We start from the raw sequence: 24,675 nt of genomic DNA on the forward strand, positions 1-24,675 counted from the left end.
TGGCGATCCAGATCGGTGGCGGAGATGACCAGGTCGCCATGAAACATCTCCCTCTGATGCTCGACGGCTCGACACGAGCGTGGCTGAATCAGTTGGCCCCATCAAGCATCTACAACTAGGCAGATCTGTCCCGAGTCTTCATCAGGACCTTCGAGGGCACGTGCAAACGCCCTGCTGGTCTCGTGGAGCTCCAGCACTGTGTTCAGAAGCAGAATGAGCCCCTGCACGATTTCATCCAGTGTTGGACGACCCTCTACCACACGGTGGAGAACGTCACAGAGCACCAAGCAGTCTGCGCCTTCAAGGCAGGCGTGCGGTACAGAGATCTGTACCTGAAGTTCGGTCGGACAAGCGACATCTCCATGAGTAAGATGATGGAGATAGCCGCACGCTATGCGAATGGCGAGGAGGAAGACCGCATACGTAGCGGCAAGCATAAGGCAGTCGCCGACGGAGATGGGAACAACAATCGGAAGCAAAAGCAGAAAGCTCCGTCCACTCCGCAGGGAGAGGCAGCAGCCGTTACAAATGCCAAGTTCAAGGGCAAGGGGAAAGCTCAGTACACCCCCAAGAAGAAGCAGTTCGGGAACTCCATCCTGGATCAGCCATGTCCAATCCACAGGAAGATGGACGAAGAAGGCAACGCCATATTCCCGAAGCACACCTGTCGACAATGTCGCCTCCTGATCATGGGGTTCGGCGAAGGGCAGCCGAGTGAAAAGGACAACGAGCAGGAATATGAGGACAAGGAGGATCCGTTCCCCCAAGTCCATGCAACATTGATGATTTTTGCTGACGTGGAAAGCAAGAGTCGACTGAAGCTGGTGAACAGGGAGGTGAACATGGCCACCCCAACCAACCCCACGTTCCTCAAATGGTCTCAGACTGCGATCACCTTTGATCAGTCGGATCATCCAGCACACGTGCCCACCCCAGGGAGGCAAGCTCTGGTCGTCGACCCGGTGGTGGAAGGAGTCCGACTGCGCAAAGTCCTCATGGACGGTGACAACGGCTTGAACATCATGTACGCCGACACTCTCAAGGGGATGGACATTCCGATGTCCAAACTTAGCGAGAGCAACATGCAGTTCTACGGAGTCGTCCCATGACGAAAGGCCAACTCACTCGGCCAGATTGGCTCCGATAAGAACTTCCGCAAGGAAAAGCTGACATTCGAGGTGGTGGACTTCCAGAGTGCATACCATGCGATTCTGGGCCGTCCGGCGTATGCGCGTTTCATGGCCCGTCCATGTTACGTGTATTTGAAGCTGAAGATGCCGGGTCCCAAAGGTGTGATCACAGTCACGGGCAATCGGCAGCGGACCGAGGAGTGTCTGCAGCAGGTGTTGGGGATATTACCTATTGATAACCCGCCCTAGTTGGGCCGGGTCACCAAATCAGGCAATTCATCTAAGCGTGGTTCGGGCCTTGGCCTGGCAAGACCGAAGGTTGTATGGCGGTTTACAACTTCCGGAAGGTCTCCAAGCTTTGGAAGATGGCGACTTAGAGATCGTAAAAGTCATGGTTTGTAGAAAGGAAACTACCCTTGTAAACCCTAGGGACTCGGCATGTATATAAAGGCGAGTCCCAGGGAAGAAGAAAGCAGGTTAGCAATCATCGAGTGCTAGGTCTGGCGAGTTACGCCCTCCTTGTAATCGAAACTCCATCAATACAACTCAAAGCAGGACGTAGGCCTTCACCTCCTCACGAGGGACCGAACCTGGGTAAATCGCCGTCTCACTCCTGTTCAACCCCTTTGAGTCGCCACCAAAGTGCGATGGCTCCAATACTAAGTCCTTTCACGAGGACATCTGCCGTGACAAAACCACGACAGTTGGCGCCCACCATGGGGCCTGCGCACGGTGGAGTCGAGTTCTCAAAGGGAGCCCTACCAGGGCTTGGGAGCTACGCGACGGGGCTCATGACCCGGAGCCGCCGTGGGAAGTACTACATCGACAACCTGCAATGGGGACCCGAGGCGGATTCGATCGAATCTGGTTACAGGGTCCCCTTCGGCAAGATCAACATCTTCATCGGCATGATCGGATCATCCGTGCCTGAGCCGGACATCCCCACCGACATCGTCGAGCCGGCCAGGTATGTCTGCCCAGTAGTGATGCCGAATCTAACTCGCACGGTCTTTGTTGGGTTCACACAGGGATCAGAGGAACCAGAACACTCAGCGTCCCAGGAAACTACACCAGTCAACACTGATGACGAATCATCCATGGGCGATTCAGATTCAATCCGGTCTCTACATGGGGATTGTCTTGGGGGCTTGTCGCTGGCTATGGACCCCGAAGTTCTTGACAGAACCCGCTGCGAGATCGCCATTTATATGGCTGGGGCGACTCAGCCCTCGCAAAACCCGACAGGAGGCGACAGAACTGGCGAGACATCTAGAAGCCCGGCCGGCCACCGTCTTGGTAGATTTAGCAGCGGAAATTACAAGGCTTATGGCGACTCCCCTCACACCGGAAAACCAGGAGGCAGTAAACACGGAATTGACGAAACTCAGAGAAGCGGTGGCAAAGGCTCATCGAGATGCCGAGGTGGAGTCCACAAGGATTAAGACCCGACAAGCTCAAATTACCGCCGAAAGAACTCGCTTAAATACTGACAACTGTCGGATCGAAAGACACCAGCGCGCATCCGATGCCGTCCATCAGCGGAGGCACCAGGGTCGCCTGCCCCTGATCTAAACCCGACCCGCCTGTTCGATACTCCGCGAACTCCCGGGGCCGGAGCCGCCCCAGGGGGAGGACCGGGCGAGCCACCTAACCCGCCAGCTCAGCCAATTGAGGATCGCATTCCCCGATTCCGGACACCGCAAGGTCACTTTTCCAACCCAGTGGATAACGTCCTTGCTGCAACTCGCCATTTGGAATCTCTTCCGATTCACGGCAATACTCCTGCCGAGATAGAAGCAAGGAACGCCATTGAGATGTTGAAGACGGCGGTAGTTCAAAATGCCCAGTTCTCACATAGCCTAGATAGGCTGCATTCCACTCCGCAGGCGAGTCACACCAGGAGTCAGCTAGAGGACCAGCCCGCTGTAAACAGCGGACCGCGACTCATCCCCCAGGACAACCCGCCTGATCATCAAAACCCGTCGGGCCGGGATCTCCCGAACATCCAAGTCGCCCCAGCCCCTCTCGCCGGGAGCGGTGGACGAGTGGGGGTGCCATGCTTGGCCCCCGCCCTTCGCAACGAACGAATGCCCAAGGACTTTAATGGACCAAGAAAGGTGCCTAACTACACCCCGGACCTTGAGCCGGCATCATGGGTCGAGAGTTATGAAATCGCCATGGACATGCTCGACGTAAACGAAGCAGTTTGCGCTAGATACTTCACAATGATGCTCGAGGGGTCAGCACGTACTTGGTTAGAAAACTTAGCCCCCAACTCCATGCAGACCTGAGCTGAATTGAAGGAGCGCTTCATCAAAAACTTCCGGGGAACCTGCAAACGTCCAATGATGATTGTCGATCTGCAGCACTGCGTTTAGCGTCCTGATGAGTCGGCCCACCATTGGTCACGGCGGGTCGCGGAAATTATCCATTCATCAGACGGTATTACGGCGGCTTAGGCTGTGTTGATCCTCGAGCAGAATTTCCATTACGAACCCCTGGTGCAGAAGTTGGGGCGACTTAAGTGAAAGGTCCAAGACATGGGAGAGCTAATGGATACCCTTACTAGATACGCTGAAGCGGACGACACCAAAGATCTCGGTGAGGACGGTAAAGCTAATTCGCCAAAGAAGGGCGAGTCATCCAAAAATCATACCCGGTTCCAGGGACGTAACCGCCGCGATCAGGGAGCCAATGGCAAGAGAAGGCAGCAAGAAGAATCTTCGGATTTAGTCGCCAATACCAACACCAACAATGGCAACCAGCGCCAGAAGAAAAACAGGGGATACATCGGTAAGAAGCCGCGCAACTATGAAGTGTTACTCAAGGGCCCTTGCCCGCACCATGCCATGGCAGACGGCCCGGCGACTCACTCTTGGGAGAACTGTTTCGTGATGCGGGAGTTTCAGGCGGAGGCGATCTAGAAAAGCCAAAATGATGACCTGGACCAACGGCAGGAGCAGTTTGCTGCACCCAATCAACATCAGAACCCCTTTGGCGGTTTTCCGGAATGGGGGGCTCAGGGAGGCCCGCAGCGGCCAGTATCCGGTGCATCACCAGCGGCGATATAACCCGCCTGGAGCTTTTCAACAGCCGCCCCCACAGGGGGCTTCGCAGGGTCAGGATGACAACGGGGGTTACGCAACAACCCCAAACAGTTAAGCAATGGGCAGTACCACGTTTTCACCACCAATGCTTGCAGACGTGATAAGAAGGTGAGTCACCGGGCGTACAGTGTGTCTGAGCCGGCACTCCCCAGGTACCTCCACTGGTCTGAGCAGACCATATCATGGAGTAGGGAGGATCACCCGTCAAGAGTTGACAATCTTGGCGACTTAGCGTTGGTCGTAGCTCCCCAAGTCGGGGGGTACACCCTGTCAAAAGTACTAATGGATGGCGGCAGCAACATTAACATCTTGTACTTTGACACTTTCCAAAGGATGAACCTATTGGAAAAGGATTTGATGCCTTCAACCACGGTTTTCCACGGAATCGTCCCGGGTAAGTCGGCATACCCCATAGGCCGAGTCAGACTCACAGTTGCATTTGGAACGGCACATAACTACAGGAGTGAGTCGCTGATGTTTGAGGTGCTCAAATTGAAAAGCCCCTACCATGCGCTATTTGGGCGGCCGGCTTATGCCCGGTTCATGGCTCGCCCATGCTATGTTTCCCTTAAGCTCAAGATGCCTGGTCCTAAGGGACCCATTACGGTTGATGGTGATAGAAGGATTGCAAAGGAATGCGAAGAAGGGGACGCGACTTATGCAGAAGTTGCATGCGCTGTAGAGGAGCTCAAACATCATCGGGCCAATGTTGACCCGGCTGACATGTCACCCTTAAAGAAGCCAGCGACAGATGCTGAGCCGCCCCTCAAGTTCAAACCAATGGATGACACCAAGAAGGTTGATTTTGTTCCCGGCGATTCATCCAAGCAGTTCACCATTGGGACGGGTCTAGATCCCAAATAGGAAAGCGCGCTCATCGAATTCATCCGTGAGAATCGGGACATCTTCGCATGGAAACCTTCTGTCATGCCTGGTGTGCCAAGAGAATTCGCTGAGCACCATCTTAATGTTGACCCAAAGGCAAAACCTATCCAGCAGTATCTTCGCAGGTTTAACGAGGAGCGGCGCAAGGCAATCGGGGAAGACGTTGGCCGTCTCTTAGCCGCCGGATTCATCGTGGAAGTTTTCCACCCCAAATGGTTGGCTAACCCGGTCCTGGTACTAAAAAAGAATGGTACCTTCCGTATGTGCATTGATTACACGGACCTCAACAGAGCTTGTCCGAAAGACCCTTTCGCTCTTCCCCGCATCGACCAGATTATTGACTCGGTGGCGGGATGCGAACATTTGTGCTTTTTGGACACCTACTCTGGATATCACCAGATCAAGATGGCTGTGGAGGACCAAGAGAAAACAACTTTTATAACCCCCTTTGGGGCTTTTTGCTATGTGTCCATGCCATTTGGGCTCAAGAGTGCAGGGGCGACTTATCAGCGCTGCATCCAGAATTGCCTCCGCAGCCAAATCGGGCGCAACGTCCATGCCTACGTTGACGACATTGTGATCAAAACCGCCAGGGGGAGACGCTACTGGAGGATCTCAAGGAAACTTTCGATAATCTGCGGGTATATCAGATGAAGCTGAATCCCACCAAGTGTGTTTTTGGTGTTCCTGCAGGGAAATTGTTGGGCTTCCTGGTGTCTGAGCGTGGCATTGAAGCTAACCCGGACAAGATCGAAGTAGTTACGTCCCTTGGAAAACCAGCAAATGTTAACCAAGTTCAACGAATGGCGGGTCGCATTGCGGCTTTAAGTTGCTTCGTAAGCCGCCTGGGAGAAAAGACGATTCCTCTTTATCAACTACTAAAGAAATCTGACCATTTTGTTTGGACAGATGAAGCAGATGAAGCTTTCGAAGCCTTGAAACAGCAAGTAGTCAACCCGCCGGTCTTGGCCGCCACGATTGAGAAAGAACCCATGCTTCTGTATATTGCGGCAAACTCCAAAGCGTTGAGTGTGGCGGTGGTCATTGAAAGAAAGGAGGCAGGGAAGGAGTACCTAGTGCAGCGCCCGGTGTATTTTATCAGCGAAGTACTAACCCTTTCCAAGCAACGGTACCCACATTGGCAGAAGTTAGTGTATGGGGTGTTTATGGCGAGTCGCAAACTTAAGCATTATTTCCAAGAGCATCCCATCATGGTGGTTAGTTCCGCCCCCCTCGGGGACATCATCCAGAATCGGGAGGCAACAGGGCGGATTGCTAAGTGGGCGATTGAACTTGGGCCGCATCACGTATGATACACCCCTCGCACAACCATCAAATCTCAAGCCTTAGTTGATTTCGTCAATGACTGGACGGAGTTGCAGGCCCCGGAGGACAGGCCTGATCTTACATACTGGACCATTTACTTTGATGGATCCAGACAGCTGGAAGTCTTGGGGGCTGGTGTGGTACTGGTATCCCCTCAAGGAGATAAATTCTGCTATGTCCTCCGACTCATGTTTCCGTGCACTAATAATGCCGCGGAATATGAAGCCTTGCTTCACGGCTTGCGACTCGCCAAGGAGATGAACCTTACGCGAGTCAGATGTTTTGGCGACTCTGATCTGGTGGCGCAGCAAGTTTCAGGCACTTGGGATTCTCGAGACCCTGTGATGGCGGCTGACAGAAGAGCTGTATCTGATGTGGCGGGTCATTTCCATGGCTATCAGGTTGATCACATTGACCGACGTCTCAAAGAGGCAGCTGACGCCCTTTCACGTCTTGGTTCTCAGCGAAAGCCGGTTCCCCCCAATGTTTTTCTGGATATTTTGCATAATCCCTCTGTGAGTTTGCCGTCGGAGGAGGAGTTGGCAATACCAGATCCTGAGTCTCAACTCGTGGCGGCTCTCCACGTCACACCGGATTGGGTTCTTCCTTATCTAGCCTATCTCGCCCGTGGCGAGTTACCAACAGACGAAGTTTTAGCCCGCCAAATTGTTCGACGGAGCAAATCCATGGTGATCATTAATGGCGAATTATATAAGCGGAGTGCCTCTGGAGTTTTTCAATGATGCGTTTCCGCCGAAGAAGGGTGCATAATCCTAAATGACATTCATTCCGCAGATTGTGGGCATCACGCCGGGTCACGTTCTTTGGTTTCAAAGGCATTCTGTCATGGTTTCTTTTGGTTGACGGCTCATGCAGATACAGAAGAGATAGTTCATCGATGCGAGGGATGCTAGCATTATGGACGACAGGCTCATGTGCCGGCTCAGGAACTAAGAATGATTCCCATCACTTGGCCTTTCGCGGTCTGGGGGTTAGACATGGTTGGCCCCTTTAAAATGTCATCCAACAAGAAAACCCATTTGCTGGTGGCGGTTGATAAGTTCACCAAGTGGGTTGAGGCAGAACCTATTGGAACTTGCGATGCAGAGACATCGGTCAAGTTCTTGAAGAAGCTGATTTTCCGGTTTGGATATCCACATAGTATCATTACTGATAATGGCACTAACCTGTCCCAAGGGGCGATGTAGGAGTTTTGCCGTCGAGAGCATATCCGGCTTGATGTTTCTGCGGTCGCTCACCCGCAATCTAATGGGCAGGCGGAACGGGCGGATCAGGAGGTTTTACGGGGACTCAAGCCCCGACTCATGGTTCCCTTGGAAAAAACCCCGGGATGTTGGGTCGAAGAGTTGCCTTCAGTACTATCACTACTAGGAAAAGGCCTTCTAATGGCGCACCATTTTTTGCTACTAATGGCGCACTATAGGTGCGCCACTAGCATCACGCCATTAGATTTTTTTACTAATGGCGCACTACAAGTGCGCCTTTAGTATCTGGTATACTAATGGCGCACCAGGTAGTGCGCCATTAGTATTGCTCATGGTGCGCCATTAGTATTGCTCACGGTGCGCCAATAGTATTGCTCACGGTGCGCCATTAGTATTGCTCACGGTGCGCCATTAGTATAGATACTGGTGCGCCATTAGTATATATCCTGGTGCGCCATTAGTATAGCTTATGGAGCATCCGGACCACCCCGAACCGGTCCACGGGTTTTACCCCTTTCTTTCTGGTCTATGGAGCGGAAGTTGTTCTTCCCACTGACATAAGGCATGACTCGCCTAGAGTCGCCGCTTATGTGGAGCAGGACAACGAACTGGCGCGTCAAGACTCCTTGGACACCTTAGAGGAGGCACGTGACTTGGCTGCGGCTCGTTCGGCCATCTACCAGCAGGATCTACGGCGTTATCACAACCGCCGGGTTAAGAGCCGAACCTTTCAGGAAGGCGACTTAGTGCTTCGGTTGATACAGGATTGTGCTGGCATACATAAGTTGTCACCGCCATGGGAAGGACCGTTCGTCGTGAGAAAAAATCTTCGCAACGGCTCTTACTATTTGGTGGATCTCCGGCCTGACCGGCCAACCACGGAGGCTGAGTCAACTCGCCCCTGGAGTATTGCCCACTTGCGGCCTTATTACACTTGAGCTTTTAAGCTCTGCATTTTGTAAGTCTTTCGGTTCTTATTATAAAGCAATAAAGTTAAAATGCCTCCCGACTTGGGGGCTTCCTCTCATTGAGATCAATTTTGTTATCCTGTCGCGACCTTATGAGCCGACAAAATTACTATCTTGGGTGGCGCTTGAGCTTTCTGACTCGCCCTATCCTGTCGCGACCTTATGAGCCGACAAAATTACTATCTTGGGTGGCGCTTGAGCTTTCTGACTCGCCCTATCCTGTCGCGACCTTATGAGCCGACAAAATTACTATCTTGGGTGGCGCTTGAGCTTTGTGACTCGCCCTATCCTGTCGCGACCTTATGAGCCGACAAAATTACTATCTTGGGTGGCGCTTGAGCTTTCTGACTTGCCCTATCCTATCGCGACCTTATGAGCAGACAAAATCAATATCCTGGGTGGCGCTTGAGCTTTTTGACTCGCCCTATCTTGTCACGACCTTATGAGCCGACGGAATCATTATCTTGGGTGGCGCTTGAGCTTTTTGACTCGCCCTATCCTGTCGTGACCTTATGAGCCGACGAAATTGCTATTTTCTACCTTCCTGGCACTGCCACAAGGTTTTTCAGACTTTTTTCTGATTTATCTCAAAATATTTTGGGGACAACTTCTATTTGTTATCACTTATTATTCATTGAGATGATTTCACATATGTTCTTCAAAAGCTTAGAACAGGTTGATGATCAAAATCACTTTATCCATGGCGGGTTAAGCATCATAAGGAAGCTTAAAACGACGGATCAAGTATTTCAAATCGCCTTAAGGGCGACATAAGGATTCCTTTTGAAGGTATCACAAAAGCAGTACCAATTCCTAAAGGAGATCTATTAAATGGATCTTATGGCCAAATCAATGAAGTTTTATTCTGCTGACGCCCTTGGATCAGCCTGCTGCGAGGTTTGGCCAACCTCAATCTGTAAGTCGCCCAGTACCCAGTTACACTTGGCGAGAGCGGCAAAGTCATCTTCATCGGTCAGGATTGATGAAAGATCTGTGTCCAAATCAAAAGGATTCTTGGGTCGCCGTGGAGTTAAGCTGGTCGTCACAAAAGTTGGCGGGTTGACCTTCTTGTTCTTACTATCATAGGCGGCCTGGTACTTTGATAAGTCCAGACTTGCAGCAAGTTGAGTCGCCGCCAGACGGGAGTCCTTGACAACACGCTGGTAGTCCTCTTCGACGAATTCTGACCCGTCATCCTTGAGTTGAGGAAAGCCCGCCGCTACTTGTTCTGGGTTGATCTCTGGAGCATATGCTAAGCATCGGCTCAGTGTAGTCAGTACCCCCTTCCGGGCGGCTGACCGAGTTAACTCGCCAATCTGGGGAGGACGCGTGGATAGGCAGCCAAGCATCTTCTTTATGGATGTTATAGGCTCCTTGGCGCCCATCACTGCTTTCACAGTCAGCACACTGCCGGTATATAGCTGCTCTGTCAGCGTGTAAATCGCCTTCAACGTCAGAACGCAATCATCCTGAAGGTTGGCGGCTCTCAGACCTGTACAAGGGGTAATGATAATCAGCGACTTAGATAAGAGTTATTTGTTTAAAAAGGTCAAGAGTTAGTATTTTACCAAAGACGGCTTGTGCCTTGTTTGAGATATGACGTTTTAAGCCGGACAGCTCTTGCTGCATAGTAACCAGCTTGGTTTCAGCCTTTTCTGCTCGCTTTGTTGAAGCATCTTGGTCAGCTTGAGCCCTTTTTAAATTGGCTTTTAGTTTTTCCATCTCAGCTAAGACCAGTTGATACTTCTCCTCTGATTTGGCCCGGGCGTCCTGCTGGTCAGATAAGCTCTTCTTCAAGTCGCCAAGTGCTGATTCAGTCTGGATAAGAGATTCCTGTTGAAACATATGGTTAAGGGGCAAGTCTGAGAACTATTGCAAGCAACATCCCTGACACTTGGGGGCTAATGTATACTTTTTTTTCCAGACAAAATTATACTGCATCAAGACCCGACTCATCTTTTTACTCATGACCCGGCCCTTGGGGGTTACTGGTCGAAAGTTTTTTAACAGTCATCAAAGACCCGACTCATCTTTTTACTGATGACACGGCCCTTGGGGGTTACTGGTCGAATGTTTTTTAACAGTCATCAAAGACCCGGCTCATCTTTTTACTGATGACCCGGCCCTTGGGGGTTACTGGTCGAAAGTTTTTTTAAAAGTCATCAAGACCCGGCTCATCTTTTTACTGATGACCCGGCCCTTGGGGGTTACTGGTCGAAAGTTTTTTTTAAAAGTCATCAAGACCCGGCTCATCTTTTTACTGATGACCCGACCCTTGGGAGTTAATGGGGATAATATAGTATACAACAAAACTTACCTCATGTTTATTTTTCAGCATCCGAAGCAGGCTTTTCTCCATCTCATAACTCGCCTCCACGCGACTTACAAAACCAAAGCAAAGCACTTTGAATTCCAAATGTTCATATTCAGAGAGCTTAGCCTTGGAGAGTCCAGACTCAGGAAAAGTTTGAGATGACGATGGCACATGCTTTGATAAAACCGCTGTGGCCGGTTTAGAGAAGCTGGTACCAGTGATAATTACAGCGTCCGGGTCTTCTGCTGTTGTCAATGGACTTGGCGGCTTGGGGGCATCCATTGTTTCCTTGGGAGAGCTAGGGAGATCCACTTGATCCTCTGGTTTGTCTTGGGTCGGGTTATCTTGGATCGGCGCCGGCACTTTGATAGACTCCGAGATTATGATAGGAGTTGACCCGTTGGTTTTCCTTTTCTTCGCCTGTGCCCCGAAAGAGGAAAGAGGCGCGTTTAAAGACTGAAAATTTATCACCATAAGATTCAAAGTAAAATTATCAAAGGACTTACCCAGGGACACGGATCATTGGCGGAAGTGCCGACATTACTGAGTCGCCAGATGTAGGAGGAGAATCCTGCAAGAGTTGTACGTCGAAGATATAAGCAGGTTACAAATGCGATCCAAAGAAACATGAAGAAGTGTTGTTCAAGGATACCTCATTTGGCCTTTTCTTGTTCTTTGTTGGTAAGCCGGACACCAGATCACCGGAATGACTTCGGGTCTTCCGATTTGAAGTGTATTGTGCTTTCTTCAGAAGAAAATTTGGGTCCAAACAAGCATTTGGACGTGAGAGGGGAACTTTCCCACAAATTCGCCTGGCCGGCTTAGGTGGAGAAGGAGATGAATCGGAGGAAACATAAATTACCTCTACGGAATCCTCCTGGCTTTCATTGTCTTCATTCTATCCAAGAGATGCAGAGATATAAATACAAAGTTAACAGTAATGGACGACGAGTTAAGAGAATATAGGTCTTTACCTCCGAAGGTGCGTCGCCGACTTGAGATTCATCGACCTCGGATGGTTCGGTCACGGCAGCTTTGCCCTTGCCCTTGGTTTTCTTCTTTGGAGGCGGCCTAGCTTGCTTCATGGCTGGCTTTTTGGGCTTCTTGGACCAAAATTTATCACCTTTCAGAAATGGCATATGTTATAAAAGGCCATGATTCGAATGAAACATAAGGAGTAAAAGACAAAAGGCGGGTTAAAGTTGCTTACCTTGGGTGCCGGGTTAATCTTGCAGAAGGGTTTAAGGCCTATTTGGCCGCATTTTCCCGCACGCTCCCCGGTCAGCTTCTTGATGATGGTGACAATATCATTTTCCGTTAAAGCCGTGCGGAAGTAACATTGAGGATGATCTAGGGTGCCGTCAAATTCGCACATTAACCCGTCCCGACGACTTAAAGGGAGGATGTGCCATTCGACCCAGCAGCGGATCAAGTCAACCCCAGTAAGGTTGTTGTTTGTCAAAGATCTTAACTCGGACAATACTGGGATATGATAAAATCTGATTCCTCCTCTTCGGTGAGCTTGTCCGGGAGCTTGAAATTCGTTGGAAGGCGATCTTCCCTATAACCCAGAAGCTTGTTTTCAGCTCCAGGCGAGGTCTCTTGACAATAGAACCAAGACTCGCCCCAGCCTTTGGGGTGGCTTGGCATGGCGAGTGACGGAAATGGGCTATCCCTGCGGCGCTCAACATTTACACCGCCGAGCTCCAGGCTGGGGCCGTTGTGAAATTCCGTTTGGCGATGTAAGTGGAAGAAATACCAGAATAAGGGAACTGAGGGTTCCATCTGCAGGTAAGCCTCACAAAACACCTGGAACTGGCATAGGTTGCTTATCGAATTGGGCCCTAGATCCTGGAGGCGGACATTCATGAAAGCCATGGCATCTCTAAGGAACTTCGATCCAGGCGGCTTAAAACCCCGCTCAAAGTGTTCAACGAAAACAACTATCTCCCCTTCTTTGGGATTGGGGATTTCCTCTCCGAACCCGGTACGCCAACCGATAACATCCTGAGGGTACAAATTTCCCGTTTTCACATTATCCTCTAGTATGGCATCATTGACCTTGGTAGGGAGCCAGTCATTTTTGAAGACGACGCCCATACTACAAAGGAATTAAGTATGGGTGAGTTGACACGCCAAAACATCTACTGTAAGAGGTGAAACAATTTCATTTGACTCACCAAATAATTTGTCCGCGGGCTGAGGAAAAATCTTGACCCGCCAAATGAAGGCCCGAGTCAGGTTGCTATGGCGATTTACGAAGTTTGGCTACTTAAAAGAGTTGTGTCTCAAGGCGTCAGAGGTATTTATCCTAAAATGGTGAAGTATGAAGACTACAAACAGTTTTCACATAACGAGCGGTAGATTATGGATCTATTGGACATCTGAAAATAAATACGAAAAACGACCGGATACGGCAACAACCAAGATGGGATAATACTGTTGTTTTGGTGAAATACTACTCTAAGTGTGCAAATCGAGGGCGGACGAATAAACGTATTAGAGACATTGGTTTTCTTATCGTCATCGATATCAACTAATCAAGGACAAGTAACAACTATTCGAGAAAGCATCAAGAACATGGCAGTGATGAACTTCGAAGAAGAATGGGGATCTGCTCATGAGTGAACGGAGACCTAACCTGGTGGGTTTGGCCGGAGATGGTCGACGGCGACGAAGGCTTCTGGAGGGGCGCGAATACCTCAGACGGACGCGGAAACCTTTGGTGGCGACGAAGTGCTTGACAGCAACGAGGTGGTCGACGATGATGAGATGGTCGATGACGGCAAGCAGCTCGGCCGCGGTGAAGTGCTTGACGGCGACAAGATCCTTGGGCGGCACCAAAGCTTTCGGGCGACGGCAAGAACTGCGGTCGGTGGCGGAGCTCTCGGGAGGCACTAAGGGTTTTCGCTGTGATAATGGGGAGAAGGGTGACAAGACTGGTGGGTGGAATGCGCTAGACCTGTCCCCCACCTATTTAACAGGGCAGGCGCTGGAATCGAGGCGCCGTGAGTGGGAACCACCAAAGGATAAAGATTCGCCATGATGGCGCTCCAAAAATTTTGGGATAGCGATACCAAAGGATCCGTTGGGATTACGTCATTATCTTTTCCGGAATTCAAGGGATAAGAAGATACCAACGAGAAATGGTTTGGCGATTTAATTTTTTCCGCAACAGATGGCGGGTTAAGTTCATGGCGTATGGAGAAGGATGAAAAATGAATCGCCCTTAACTGAGCAAGAATATTGGCGTGAAGAAAATTCAAGCCAATCCGGGGCCTAATGTTGGGGATATTACCTATTGATAACCCGCCCTAGTTGGGCCGGGTCACCAAATCTGGCGATTCATCTAAGCGTGGTTCGGGCCTTCGCCTGGCAAGACCGAAGGTTGTATGGCGGTTTACAACTTCCGGAAGGTCTCCAAGCTTTGGAAGATGGCGACTTAGAGATCGTAAAACTCACGGTTTGTAGAAAGGAAAGTACCCTTGTAAACCCTAGGGACTCGGCCTGTATATAAAGGCGAGTCCCATGGAAGAAGAAAGCAGGTTAGAAATCATCGAGTGCTAGGTCTGGCGAGTTACGCCCTCCTTGTAATTGAAACTCCATCAATACAACTCAAAGCAGGACGTAGGCCTTTACCTCCTCACGAGGGGCCGAACCTGGGTAAATCGTCGTCTCACTCCCGTTCAACCCCTTTGAGTCGCCACCAAAGTGCGATGGCTCCAATACTAAGTCCTTTCACGAGGACATCTGCCGTGACAAAACCAGGACAGCAGGGGTCGAGGATTGCCGATCAGCAGATGGCTATCCTCGAGCTGGACGAGTACAAGAAGACAGCCTACCCCGCTGACTTGATGCGTTCGAAGAAGCCAGCTTCGGAGTCCACATTCCAGTCGGCGGGAGACACGAAGAAGGTCAGCATCCACCCGACGGACGACACTGCTGCCCCGACGAACATCTCCACCACCCTTGATCCAAAATAGGAAGCCGAGCTCATCCAATTCCTCTGTGAGAACTGGGACATTTTCGCATGGAAGCCTGCTGACATGCCAGGTGTACCGAGGGAGTTGCTTGAGCATCGACTGCATGTGGATCCTGCCGCTAGGCCCGTCCGAGAACGCCTGCGTCGGTCCGCCGCGCACAAAAGGAAGGCAATCGGAGAGGAGGTAGCTAAACTTTTGGCAGCCAACTTCATTCGCGAGGTACACCACTCCGAGTGGCTCGCCAATGTTGTCATGGTGCCCAAGAAGGACAAGTCTCTCCGTATGTGCATCGACTTCAAGCATCTCAATAAGGTATGCCCGAAAGATCATTTCCCGCTCCCCCGCATTGATCAAATTGTTGATTCGACTGCGGGTTGCGAGCGTTTATCATTCCTTGATGCCTACTCGGGCTATCATCAGATCCGTCTGTATGGTCCGGATGAATTAAAAACAGCCTTCATCACCCCATTCGGGTGTTTCTGCTACATCACTATGCCATTCGGTTTGAAGAATGCAGGAGCAACTTTCATGCGCATGATCCAAAAATGCCTCCTGGACCAGATCGGTCGAAATGTGGAGGCATATATGGACGATATCATAGTCAAGTCACGCAAAGGTTCCGACCTGCTGACTGACTTAGCAGAAACATTCGCCAACCTTCGTAGGTACGATATCAAGCTCAACCCTGCCAAGTGTTCATTCGGTGTTCCCAGCGGAAAGTTACTCGGTTTCTTCGTTTCCGAATGAGGGATCGATGTCAACCCCGAAAAGATCGGGACCATCGTCCGAATGGAGCGGCCGGTCAGAATACATGATGTTCAAAGGCTCATAGGTTGCCTAGCGGCTTTGAGCAGGTTTATCGCTCGACTCGGCGAGAAGGCGTTACCTCTGTACCGACTCATGAAGAAATCAGATACATTCGAGTGGACAGACGAAGCCCAAATTGCATTCGATGACCTCAAAGCCCTGCTTTCCACCCAGCCGGTTCTTACTGCCCCGCTCAGTAAAGAACCCCTTCTTCTGTACATCGCGGCTACAAATCAAGTCATCAGCACTGTTCTCACAGTCGAACGCGAAGAAGAAGGCAAAGCGTACAAGGTTCAGCGGCCAGTATATTATGTCTTCGAAGTCCTAACTCCTTCCAAGCAGAGGTATCCCCATTATCAAAAGCTTATTTACGAGATCTACATGACTGCGAACAAGGTGGCTCATTATTTCCAAGACCACTCGGTATCCGTCATTTCTGATGCTCCGTTGTCGGAAATCCTCCACAATCGAGACGCATCAGGCCGAGTGGCGAAGTTGGCAATGGAGATGTTATACTGCGACATCAAGTTCGAAGCCAAGAAGGCTATAAAGTCTCAAGCTCTGGCTGACTTCATAGTAGAATGGGTAGAACAACGGCAACCGACTCACATCTACTCGGCTCATTGGATCATGTTCTTCGATGGGTCCAAGATGTTGAATGGCTCCGGCGCTGGCGTAGTGATCATATCGCCAAAAGGTGATAAACTTAAGTATCTGTTGCAGATACATTTCGATTCTTCCAACAATGAGGCAGAGTACGAAGCTCTCCTTTACGGATTGCGCATGGCCATCACACTCGGCGTCCGTCGCCTGATGGTCTATGGCGATTCAGATTTGGTGGTTAATCAAGTGATGAAGGAGTGGGATGTAAGGAACCCCACCATGACTACATACTGCAACGTAGTAAGGAAGCTCGAGAAGAAGTTTGAAGGTCTGGAACTTCACCATGTTCCGCGACTGAAAAACCAAGCAGCTGTTGAATTGGCGGAACTTGGATCCACTCGGAGACCGGTCCCGAGTGATGTCTACCTCGAGCACCTACACCTTCCCTGAGTAAAAGAAGATCCTTTCACAGAGGAACCAGTACAACCGAAGAGCTCAACAGATCCGACTGAAGTCGAGGTCCCTGCTGTGGTTGATTAGATCATGGAGATTCTTGCTCTCATCCCCGATTGGACTGTGCCGTTCATTGCATACATCCTGAGGCAATAATTACCAGAAGACGAAGTCCAAGCAAGGTAGATCGTCCGCAGGTCGAAGTCCTTCACCGTCATTGATGACCAGTTGTACAAGGAAAGTATTTCAGGCGTCCTTCAGCGATGCATCTCCCCTGAGGAGGGACAATTAATCCTGGAAGAAATTCACTCGGGAACCTGCGGCCATCATGCCTCCTCAAGAGCAATCGTTGCCAAAGCATTCAGAGCTGGTTTCTTCTGGTTGTAGGCGAATGAAATGGCAAAAGATATGGTCGACCGATGCGAAGGCTGTCAGTTCTATTCGAACAAGTCTCACAAGCCAACATCTGCGCTGAAGACAATCCCTCTTGTTTGGCCGTTCGTGGTGTGGGGATTAGATACAGTCGGACCATTCAGAACAGGCCAGGGGGATTCACTCATCTGTTGGTGGCAGTCGACAAGTTCACCAATTGGATTGAAGCCAAGCCCATCAAGAAGCTTGACGCCCTTACTGCCATCAAATTTGTCAGAGACATCATCGCCAGATTTGGGGTTCCGCACAGCATAATCACCGACAATGGCACAAACTTTGACTCGGACAGATTCAAAGGTTTTTGCACATGCCAAGGTATCCAAGTGGATTTTGCATCTTTGGCGCATCCCCAAACAAACGAGCAAGCAGAGCGGGCGAATGGACTTATTCTTCAAGGGTTGAAGCCTCGACTCCTGCGAGAAGTTGGACATGCCGTCGGCGCATGGGTCACCGAGCTGCCTTCGGTGCTGTGGGGCCTCCACACAACTCCAAATAGGTCTACAGGGCGATCCCCGTTCTTCCTTGTTTATGGAGCAGAGGCAGTCCTTCCGAGTGACTTGCTTCACAATTCTCCACGAGTCGAACTCTTCTCCTTAGCCGAAGCAGAGCAAGCCAGGCAAGATGGAGTGGATCTACTAGAAGAAGAGCGCGAGATGGCACTGACTCGCTCAACACTTTATCAACAAGATCTGCGGTGATTTCACGCGCGGCACGTCAGGAGTCGCACATTCCAAGCAGGTGACCTGGTGCTCCGAGTGGACCAGCAGCGGCCTCATAAGTTGGCTCCCGCCTGGGAAGGACCCTTCATCATCTCTAAGGTGCTGAACAACGGAGCATATCGACTCTACAACCTCGACAGGGAAACGGACGAGCCGCGAGCATGGAATGGAGATCTCCTGAAGCGCTTCTACACGTGACCGCCGACGGGGGCAATGTAAAGAACAAGTATCATTGAAGTAATACAAAGCAGATTGATTTCTTGCGGGTTCAAAGTTCTTTCGCGTTTGCAGACTCCGGTCTAAAAAATTCGTTCCGAGTGCGTACTTAGCTGCGACCCAGAGTCGCCTAAGTAAAAACTCTCTCTCCAAGTGTGCACTAAAAGTCACACTCGGGGACTTAGCTCCGACCCAGAGTCGCCTAAGTAAAAAAAACTCGCTCTGAGTGACCACTAAAAGTCGCACTCGGGGGCTTAGCTGCGACCCAGAGTCGCCTAAGTACAAACTCGCTCCGAGTGCGCACTAAAAGCCGCACTCGGGGATTTAGCTGCGACCCAGAATCGCCTAAGTACAAACTCACTCGGAGTGCGCACTAAAAAACGCACTCGGGGACTTAGCTGCGACCCAGAATCACCTAAGTAAAAACTCTCTCTCCGAGTGTGCACTAAAAGTCGCACTCGGGGACTTAGCTGTGACCCAGAATCGCCTAAGTACAAACTCGCTCCTAGTGCGCACTAAAAACGCATTTGGGGACTTAGCTGCGACCCAGAATCGCCTAAGTACAAACTTGCTCCGAGTGCGCACTAAAAGCCGCACTCGGGGACTTAGCTGTGACCCAGAATCGCCTAAGTACAAACTCGCTCCGAGCGCGAGCTTACAGTCGCGCTCGGAGACTTAGCTGCGATCCGGAATCGCCTAAGTAAAAAAGCTTCCTTCGAGTGTATCCTAGAGATCCACTCGGAGGCTTAGCAGATCCTCATTGAGGCTCATGTGGATGTGAAGGCAACTGACAACTACATGAGTAGCACCTCGTTCAGAGTGCGAGCTTACAGTCGCGCTCGAGGACTTAGCTACGATCCAGAATCGCCTAAGTAAAAAGCTTCCTTCGAGTGTATCCTAGAGATCCACTCGGAGGCTTAGCAGATCCTCATTGAGGCTCATCTGGATGTGAAGACAACTGACAACTACATGAGTAGCAACTCGTTCCGAGTGCGAGCTTACAGTCCCGCTCGAGGACTTAGCTGCGATCCAGAATCGCCTAAGTAAAAAGCTTCCTTCGAGTGTATCCTAGAGATCCACTCGGAGGCTTAGCAGACCCTCATTGAGGCTCATGTGGATGTGAAGACAACTGACAACTACATGAGTAACAACTCGCTCCGAGTGTGCACTAAAAGTCGCACTCGGAGACTTAGCCGCGACGAAGAGTCGCCTAAGTAAAAGCTCGCTCCGAGTGCGCACTCGGAGACTTGGCAGACCCTCATTGAGGCTCATGTGGATGTGAAGATAACTGACAACTACATGCTCTACATGTTTGCCATTGGCTTCACCAAGAAACGCCAAACAAAAACCACGAGCCAAAATCGTGTCAAAAATTTTTTGGTGAAAGAAGAGCAAAATATTTGATTCGAATTCAAAGTTGGATCTACGATAGTCGGCTCGGTGTGGATCAAGATTATCCACACCGAACCACGAATGTGACGGCCAAGAGCAGTGGCCAAAGTTTGATACAGATACCACTCGGCATACCGAGGTAAAGTTTTTCAAGCGTCACCAGGACTGGCACCGGGACTGGCAGGCTCCACAAAGGTGTCAAGGTCGATCCCGTCCGCGATACGAGTGGCTGTCTCGAGGAAGGTCTCCATGAAATCTTCGAATCGAAGCTTCTTGGTGTTGGCGACATGCAACGCCTTCAGCTCTTCTTCGTGAGCTTCCTTGGAGTGCACTCGGACCAGCGATAGCGCCACGTCCGCACCACAACGAGCGGCAGACTTCTTCCATGCCTGCACTCTGTTCGGGACGTCCTCCACCCGAGTCATCAACCCTTCTATTTCCCGCCGGGAATCGTCTTCGGGCCACGGCTCCTTGTCGATCTGGCCGATGACTTATCTCAGGCGGCCAATGAAAGGTCCCACTTTGCCAAGGCGAATATGCGCTCGAATCAAGTCCCGATTGGCTTCGTCGCCGAGTGGAACGTTTGGAATAACCGACCGCTCAATGTCAGCTGCTTCAGCCTCAGCGTCCAGACAAAAATCTGCAAAGAAAAGACGAGCAGAAAGTAAGCGCAGAATGAACTACAAAGTCAAGAACCACTCGGCAAAAAGCTTACCACCGAGTAGTGCAATCATCTTCCTTGCCCACTCACTGACGTACTTCTCCTGCGAAATGCACCGACTGTTCATCAACTTCATCTGACCCATCAGTTCCGTTCTTTGCTTGCCCATTTTCTCAATTTCGGCCACCAATGCCTTGTTGGGCTCCCGGGACTCCTCCAAAGAATTCTCTCGGTCAGCAAGAGCCCCCTTCACACCAGCCAAGTCATTCACAGCTGCCTCCAATTCCGCAACAAGCTGAATCTTTTCAGCCTTCAGAGCATTGTACGCGGATCCCATTTTGCAAGTCTTGTGCCAAATCAGCGCAAAGGGAAGATCAGACACATTCAACAAGGAAAACAAACAAAGCTCAAAGTTCTTCAGACCCGCGCCGATGCAAGCAATCGACAGCGGTCTCGGGACTACACCCAGTGGGTTCACTAAGAGTGACCCCAATGGCATGAAGCTCGAACAGACCGACCCTATTTGAGCTACATGACAAATAGACAAGCCTATGAGACTACTATTACCCGACCTGAGTAACACTACTCTTGAGGACTAACCCCAGTGGGTGCACTCGGAGTGCCCCCACTGGTACCATTCGGGCAGATCAGCTCTGATCTGATCAGGTCACGGAAAATGCATATAAAGAGAACTGCCGGTGCAAGCACTCGACAGAAGTCTCGGGGACTACACCCACTGGGTTCACTCGGAGTGAACCCACTCCAAAATAATCCTACTGTATCCGAGTATATCACGTAAACCCCAGTGAGTTACAAGAGGAAAGTAAATACTTACTAGCGCACTTACTCGGATATCGTCCCGGAGCTCCAAGCTTCTCTTGTACAAAGACGCGATGGAGTCGTACGCTCCCTTGGCATCACCCACCATCAACTCCACCTGCACCATGGCCTCCTTGGCGGCTCCCACTTGGTCTTCCGGGAGGTGTCGGGCGTCATACTGGATGATCGACGGACCTGGCACGACAGAAGACTCCTTAGGCATCCCAAGTCCCGCTCCAGTCGGTTCCGCCGCGAGGGGCACCGCCTCAGTCGACGGCATCGTCTCGGTCGGCGGCGCGTCCATGGTGGGAGCAGCAGCAGATGGAACAACCTCAAGGACAGGCGCCAAAGTTGGCCCTGACCCCCTTTGGTCGTCCTCCTCCAGATGAATCACCTCCGAAGGAAGCCCGACTGAACAACATGAGATTACAGAAAAAGGGCAAGATTAAAGACAACACTCGTGAAACAATAATGCAAACTCTCGGAGTCGTCACAACGTACCTTGCTGGGATGTGGCAGCGTTATCCGTATCCATCGGATCATCGTCTTGGCGCGACAGAGAGGTGGCGGAGGTAGCAGCTCTGTCGAGTAAAATCCACTCGACGGATAAGCACGAGTTCAACTACAGACTGAAGGAAGATGGGAGAACAAGACACTTACGCTGAGGCGACTGGAATAGTGATCCTCATCCGAGGCAGAGCTTTCCAAGGCTTGGGCCCGCTAGGTTTGGCCACCTTGGACGGCTGGTCCGTGGGCTCGGCAGCAGCGTCCCTAGTCCTCTTCATGCTCCGAGCACTCGGAGCCACGAGAGAAGCTGGCGGAGCACTCGGGGCCGCTGGAGGAGCCGGCGGAGCCGCGGGTTCGTGACGGTGCTTAGTGCGAGGCTCTCATGGTGGAGGTGGCGAGTCCTGCTCCCCAACCTCCTCCTCCTCCTCTTCAGTCTCCTCCTCCATCTCCCCACTGTCGGAGACGTACTCGGCGTTGTCCATGCTGCCCTCCTGGTTGCCGTCCTCTTCCTCAGCTGGATTCCCGTTCGAGACGGGGGAATACCAGTTGGTCCACTCCTGCACAAAATATAGTCGACAACGTCAGACGGCAGGCGGTGGTACAAGAAAAAGCGATAAATCTAAGAAGATTGATAGCACTCGACAAGATGTGCTCACCTCATTCGGAGGAGGATTATCGGCGTGGAAGGGCTTCACCCGCCGGGCTCCTCGAGGGTTATCGCAGGCGCCTGTGATGCCGCGGACCGACACCGTCACAACCTCCCCGGTCACGCATTCTGGATGAGTCCGAGTGGAGTCCTCGGGCCCCATGTAGTGCCACATAGCGTGGTGGCGGGCTTGCAGCGGCTGGATGCGCCAACCCAGAAACGTCTCTAGCAAATCCGTGCCGGTGACCCCCTTGCGGACGAAAGCAATCGGTGCGTCGACCAGAGGTTGGATCCGGATCTTCTCCACCTTTGAGAGCGCAAGCTGCCTAGGAGGGGCCGGACGGTCTAGGCTAAAGGGTGGCAACCCAGTCGCAGCATTCGGACAAGCGATATCCTGACAGTAGAACCAGGTCGACTGCCAGTTCCTAACTGACTCGGACAACTAGAGAGGAGGGTAGCTACTCTTCGTTTTCTTCTGGAAGCCTAAGCCCCCGCAGAGCTGGAGGAGATGGGTTTTATCATCCGATTGGCTAAGCTTTTTGACAGTTTGGGACCGAGCGGAGAAGATGTACTTAAAGAGCCCCCAATGGGGGGGGACATCTGAAAAGCACTCGCAAAGGGTGACGAATGCGGCAAGATGGGCTATTGCATTCGGAGGAAAATGATGGAGCTGCGCCCCAAAGTGATTCCTAATACCTCTGAAGAAGGAGTGGGGAGGCAAGGAAAAGCCCCTGAACACGTGGCTGAGCAGCAGGACGCGCTCTCCCTCCTGCGGTGCCGGCTCCGTCTCGCCCTCCGCCGGAAGCCTCCACGACTTGTTGGCAATCATGCCGTGCTCCACCAGCTCCAGCACGTCGTCCGCCGTCACCGTGGAGGGGAGGAAATCCCCCTGGATCCACCCCGCCGGCAGTGCCCGCTGTCGCCGCTGAGCAGGGGCCGCCTTCTTCTTCTTCTTCTTCTTCTGCGACTCGAGCTTGCTCGTCTGCCCCTTCGTCATGGTGAAGGCTGCAGATCCGCAGAGGAGGAGAGGAAGGAGGAGGCTTGGAGCGCGCAGGGAGCTACGGGAGAAGCGAGGCGAGTGCGAGTAACAAGGGCAGTGCAACAAGAAACCCCCGCCGGAGAGGCTTAAATAAGCTTCCGACTGGGTCACTAACAGGTGGCCCCGAAATCTTATCCCCCGACCGGCTGCTGCGATGTTAGTGGACAACATAAAGGCGCGGTAATCGAGGCGGCAGAAACTACTCGATGACGATGTCGTCATCCCCGCTGAGCGCGCGGCAACCGAAATTTGAGGATCCTAGAAAATCCGCCGCTGTCAGTTGACCGGTCACATCGAAAGATTCCGCGGAAGCACTCGATCCCTGACGGTTCGTTTCACTGGTATATTCACTCGGATCACTGGTTGAAAGGATAAAATGGATCAGGGCAAGCAACGCCAAAGTCACGTCCATACTAGCCGGATCCGTATTCCACGCATCACTTCATCGTTCCAACCCCGATCCATTCGGGGACTAATGATGGGGTTCCCAGGGTAGGGTCATAGGCCTGCCCTATAGGTCCTACCCAAGGACTACCCTTCATAGAGGACAAGGCCCTTAGACAGTTCCGACTGCACTAAAGACTCCTCCCATCAGCCAGTCGGTGACGAGCATTCAGAGCGTATCCAACGTACCGACTGGATTCCACTCTGTACATCGTAACCTCCCAGGAGGACAACGGTCATACGTTTTCATACACCATTATTAGCATTTAAGACATACGTTACCTGTAACGTAGGCATTTATTCACCACTAATCCACCCCTGTCCACCGGGCCGTTGTGAAGGGCAGGGCACTCTATATAAGCCGCCCTTCCCCATTGGTGCAGGGGTTGGCTTTTACTGTAATCCTATATTCCACTCGACACTAAGCTCCCAAGAGCACTGAGACGTAGGGCTTTTACCTCCACCGTAGAGGGGCTTGAACTCATACAACCTCGTCATAGCTAAGGCTCTGCCCATCCTTTCGTACCCTACACATCTACTGTCAGACTTATACCCACGACATCATCCAAACAAATCACCGACCCATTGCCTACGAGTTTGTCCTACTGCTGCTGCTACTATTGTTGCTACTGCTGTTACTTGTCTTGCTGTGCTGCTGCTACTACTGTTGCTACTGCTGTTACTTGTCTTGCTCTGCTGCTGCTACTACTATTGCTACTGCTGTTACTTGTCTTGCTCTGCTGCTACTGTTGCTACTACTGTCGCTTGCTACTGTTGCTACTTGCTACTGCTGTCACTACTGCTTTTCCTTGCCGCTGCTATTGCTGCCGTTACTCGCTACTTTGCTGTTACTACTTTGCTTGCAGATACTAATCTTTCAGGTGTGGTTGAATCTGATAAATTCAGCTGCTAATACTTAAGAGTATTCTCTCACCTCCCGTCGTGCGAATCAACAAATTTGGGTCAAATACTCTACCCTCGAAAACTGCTACGATCCC

Source organism: Hordeum vulgare, chromosome 2H (genome assembly GCF_904849725.1).
Source record: "Hordeum vulgare subsp. vulgare chromosome 2H, MorexV3_pseudomolecules_assembly, whole genome shotgun sequence".
NCBI classification, from domain to species: domain Eukaryota; kingdom Viridiplantae; phylum Streptophyta; class Magnoliopsida; order Poales; family Poaceae; genus Hordeum; species Hordeum vulgare.